We start from the raw sequence: 5,409 nt of genomic DNA, 5'->3' as shown, positions 1-5,409 counted from the left end.
CCACCCCCTATGGGAATCACACAGTACCCTTTTACCCAGTATTTATTCTACACAGAAGTATGTAAACCCTGTGATCCATTTTAAGCTGCAATCTCTTTCTGATAAGTTAAACAGGTTGAACTCTGTGAATCCCAAACCATAAGGTACGTTTTCCTGTGCTCATATGGCTCTTCCTGGCACCTTTTCCAGTTTTGCAGCATCCCCTCCAAGATGTGGAAAGCAGAACTGAGTTTATTCCTCCAGTCATTCTGTAGAGGTGTTACCACCCTGTTCTCCTGCATCCCCACTCCCAGCAGAGACACAGCACTGCAGCATCCAACACTTGGTTTCATTCGGTTTCCTTTCAGGAGAGGAGACTATTTCCATTCAGAATATCAATTAAAAAATAAATGAAAATTATCAGATGCTTTTAAGACCCGCACCTTTTATTGAGTGTTGGGGAAATAGTAATTCCTGACACAGTAAGTGAAGTTGTTTTGAACCCAGACTGATTAAAATGATCTTATTTAGCAATTCTGTTTAAGAAAACAACTGGCATGTAGCATTCCCCCCTTGTTTTCTCCAGAGAAAATCCTATCTAGGCGTATGTCTCAGGAAACAGCTCAGGAGTATTTCATACTACACGAGAATTCCTGTGCATTTGAAATTATCCCTGGTGATACGTATGGATCCTTCCTCCTTTAATAAAGGAACTTGCCTTGCAGTCACAGCAGCTGTTCACACCATACCAACTAACACGCCACTGAAAAGAGGTCACCTTTGCCTTCAAAAGAAGCTCCTTCAGGAATCTCCATTCTACCATCACCTGATTCCCTGGGAGGAAAAAAAAAACCCACATTAAGAGACAAATTTACAACCCCCACTGATTCCGTTTCAAACCGTTAGTTCCTCAACACTGCGGCCATAAAAGAGCTGTAAAAACAATTGCTTGTGAGAAGCCCTCGTGCTGTCCCATGAGTACTCAGCTACTTATTTATGATTGAGACCACAGAAGAGGGGAGCAGAGAAAAACTTCCTTATGTAGGTTCCTTGGAGTAATCCTTTCTCTATAAGAAACAAGCATTAAGTTGCTATGCAAATATAATTTGGGGTTATTCTTTATACACGAGGATGGAAATACAAGCTCTTATACAGGTTGAGCAGAAAAAAAATGATGTGTACTCAGAATCAAATACAATCCATACTTTAATGCCCAAGTCAGGCCCAGGGATCTCAGCAAATGCAATTTAAGAGGTAATTGAAACATCAATATATATCTCTGTATTATTTTACTTGCAGTCAAGTAATTATTACAGCATATGTCATCTGAGCTGGCCAAGAGATCTAACATGACAGCATTCCATTATCCTCATTGACAAAGTGGGTTCAGGCTTCACGTGTACAGCTCCCACTGTGGCCACATCAGTGGTGACTAAAATTACTACTGAAAATGCATCCCCTGAAACTTATATGGGGAACCTCAGGTAAAGCTGGAGAAGGAGAATAAAGCATCATACGTAACACTGATATTGCTTTTGCTGCGAGTTTTCGATGAAGATTCTATGGCAGAAAGAATATAAGATTAATTTATAAACATTCTTCAATTAGTTTTCCTATTCTCAATAAATATTCTATTTATCAAGAAAGTAAGTCTCATTAGACTCTGCACAAACCAACTATCATCTCAGGCTCATCACCTTTCAACTGTCATAGATTCTTAATAACTGTGGAAAATTGCTAAGTAGCAATTACTACATGATCCAGATATCATGACTGTTGCTCCAGTAAAACACACTCTATATTTGTTTCATTCCTCCTAAACTTCTTTTCCTCTCGTAGTAAAGAATCAACCTGCACAAACTCTCCAGTTAGCAAAACAGACACAGCAAATGTATGTATATACATGCGACACAGAAAATATATGTACATACATATGTAATTCTCTTGTGCATTCCTTTTCCACTCAGCAAAACCAGGGAAGATTCCAAAAGATGCACTGCAGCTAAAAACTATATTTCTCCTGAACTAAACTGCTCCAGGCCCTAAAAATTCAAGAATTCATTAAAAACATCACGACATCTAAAAATAATAACTCTAACATTTTAAAGGCTGCAGAGTCTTAACTTGTCTTCCAAATTCTAGCCCTGCAGCTCTGCATGTTCAGCTTGCATTCTGGAAATGTTTTAGTGCACTAAATATTTACTTCTTTTGTCTCCTTTAACCAAAGTGGAGATTCTCATGAAACACCACAACGAATTAACCTTGAATCACCCCACCAGTATCGCCAGCAACAAGTCCTTTCAGATTGAATGAACAAGGAAGATCACCAGCAGCTTTCAGATAGGACACAGTAGGCTGGGGGTTATTTGTGCAGAGCCTGTAAGATGTCTGTTATGTTGAGGTATCTAAAAAAGGACTAATAATTTTAGATAACAAATGGCATTTTCTATAGAGAAAACTGGATCTATAAATCACTTGGGAGAAAGGAAAACTGCAGCATCATTTCAGGGACTGTTTTGAGGATCTGCCTTTGAAAGCTTGCTGCTTACCAGTGAGAGAAAGTGACACACTGAAGGGACTGAAGCTAAAGAATGGGCACCCAGGAACAGGAGAAAAGGAGCAGAAGGGTGCCAAATAACACAAAGTCAACTTAGAGTATCTGTCAGGTCTTGAAGGAAGAAAACCACTGCTCCCAGCAGGCAAGCTTCACCTTTTCCTACCTGAACAAATGACATTCACATCCCAGAGTATCAGAAAGAGTGAACTGGTGAAGTGTAAAGAGTTGCCATAGCTAAAGGAAGAAAAAGGCACCAAAGTGGCTGTCAAAGAGCAGGACTGGAAGACTGAAGGTGAGACAAGCCTGTCCAAAAAAATGCAGCCCCCAGGACAAGTTTTACCACCCACTTGCGATGCTCCAGGCAGTAAACCCACAGGTGATCCTCAAACATCCTCTGGGCACTTCTGTCACACCTGGGGTATCAATCTTCTCCACAGTGCTCCCTGTCCTCCTGTAACAGCCTCTGTTGGTCAGTACTTTATCTTGCATCTCAGGCTGTTGTGCAACACTACTCTTTAAATGGCACCTGTAGAGAGTGGAGTGAGTTGCTACCCCTGGATGCTTTGTAATGCTCTGTGGGATGCCCAAGGATGCCAGTGGCTGTACACAAGCAAGAGCTTAATGTTGCTGGAACACTGCCTGCAAACGATGGTTGCTAGGAGGTAAATATGATGTTTATGAACCTGAAAGGAAGCAACAATTTCAGGTCCAGTTTGAGGCTCATTGAAGTCATTCTGCTGACTTTAAACAGGATGTAATCCATCCTGTAGCAAAGGCAGTGGAATTCTTTTAAAAGAAGTAAAAATAAATGTCACTCAGATGATTTCAGGTAATAAGGGCTGGCAACAATTGGCCATTGGGAAAGGAGAGCGAATAGGGAAAGTGAAAGGTGACAGCAAACAGCTTTAGTGAACAAAACTCCACAAAACAAAGAATTTAGCTGGGAACAGCTAACAAAATAAGTAACACCAGACCTCAGGTGAGGCTTCCTTAACACCCACACTCATTTTGGTGCCTTTGTTTCTTTTCATTTCACTTCTTCTGACTTGTTTCTTGGTCAACATCCTCGTGCAACACAACATGCAGTTCACCCAGCCTCCCCTACTTGCCCCAAGCACAGCAGTGTTTGGCAACCTGCGCTGGCATCTTAACTTGTTTTATGTTTTGTTATTGTTCATTTTCATTAAGAAGAACACAGACAGAAAAACAAGATCAGTCTGAAGCACGGTGTGTCTTCGCTTGTGATTGCTTTGACAGGAGTTTCACTGGGATGAAAAACATATTGCAAAACTATTTAAAACAGTATTTTCAGCACCTCAGAAACTCCCTGGTGGGATTTCAAAGTCTTTGCTCACTACAGAGATATTTACACCCACTCCAGTTCTCCAGAGAAGAATCATTTCCTCAGGTTTTGACTGTGCTCAATAAAAAGAGCACCTCTCTTTGTTAGTGAAAGAAAAAAAACAAAACATTGCAATTTCCCCAGAAGAGAAAAGAATTGCTGTGATCCTCACCTACTGAATGCTGATGTGGCTCCAAACAATGTCATATTGCTTATCCATCACCAAGGAGGATTCCTCTCATCTGTAGAAACAATATGGTAATATGCCTAATTTTTCTTCACCAACAAAAAGATGATCAAGGACAACTACTTAGAAAAGCACCAAAATGCTATTCCTTCTCTCAGTAAAACCTTCCAAGCAGACATACATATATTTGTCCCCCTAAGATGAGTGAAGTTGCAGGGTCCTCAAAAACTGAATCTGCACTGCATGGGTGTGGAACTGAACCACAAAACCCAGCTCACCTGTGTAGGACTGAGAGCCACAGGTGTTACAAACTCCTTGCACAGTTCCCAGCCACCTGCAGGCATTACTTCTGTATGTTGCCATGGGCTGCTCTGAAGCTCCTGTCCTTCACCTGGGGTTTGGCCAGGTGTGACAATCAGCCAGCAGAGCCCTTATCTTGCTAAATCAATAGAGTGACAAACTTCAAACAAGCCGTTATAAATATTAGCAGATCTTTGAGAAATTTTATGGATGAGAAAAAGAAAAGATACTTTTTAGTGATCTCAGATCCAAGGAATCCACTCCTGGAGACATCCAATGACTGAGTGACAGAAGACACAAACCTGCCTCTAACAGTACAGTCTCATGTTCATGATCACTATCCCTAACATATGATGGATAGCGATGTTGCAAGCTCCTTTTTGGGGCTCTGGGTGCCAAGCAAAGCCTGTTGTCCTCCAAACCAAACTGCTGCCAGCCAAAGTAAAGTTAGAAGTGACAAAGCAAAGGCTCCTAAATAAGAATTTAATTTAGATTGATTAAGATAGCAGTTACATGTCAATTCATTTAAATACAAATGGATTATTTGGAATGTGATCATTGAAGATTAACGGCTCCTGCACACGATATAAATACATAGCTAATTATAAAGTCAAGCAGTCATTATTAATATTTCTAACGATCAATTTGTCTTCAAACAACATAAAATCACCTATTCTAAGTCTTCTTCAGTCATGGTAATTGAGAAAAGAGACCACGATCTATGCAGAAATCAATGGGCTGATGAGTGCCTGGCTGAAGTCAGAGCTGTGGAGGTGAGTTTTCTGAAACACACAACAAAACTGGGATTTCAGATCAAGCAGAAAGAGTTATTTTTGTTATATTTTGGTTATATTTGTCGTTTTTCTGTAAGCACAGCCAGACAGACTAAATTAAAAGATCACCAAAATGCTTGCTGCAATCGGTATGTAGACAGGGGTCTAAAAGGGCACATGCTCCGATCACAAAGAGTCACTGTAATACAACACCAAGCTATCAGACAGGTGATAGAACAAGCACTCCCTGCGTGTAGATGAGATGTTCTCA

The 5,409-nt window shown here is 40.6% G+C and overlaps 1 long non-coding RNA gene across 1 annotated transcript; it reads right to left on the bottom strand.

Moving 5' to 3' along the window:
• Positions 1 to 557: 557 nt before the first annotated feature.
• On the bottom strand, positions 558 to 4,296 carry LOC140257575 (uncharacterized). The gene is made up of 3 exons (XR_011905060.1): positions 4,247 to 4,296; positions 4,051 to 4,120; positions 558 to 813 (listed from the first exon to the last, which is right to left on the bottom strand). It is a non-coding gene; the product is annotated as an uncharacterized lncRNA (long non-coding RNA).
• Positions 4,297 to 5,409: the final 1,113 nt, after the last annotated feature.

Source organism: Excalfactoria chinensis, chromosome 12 (assembly GCF_039878825.1).
Source record: "Excalfactoria chinensis isolate bCotChi1 chromosome 12, bCotChi1.hap2, whole genome shotgun sequence".
NCBI lineage: Eukaryota > Metazoa > Chordata > Aves > Galliformes > Phasianidae > Excalfactoria > Excalfactoria chinensis.
This window is presented reverse-complemented; position numbering and strand designations above follow the sequence as displayed.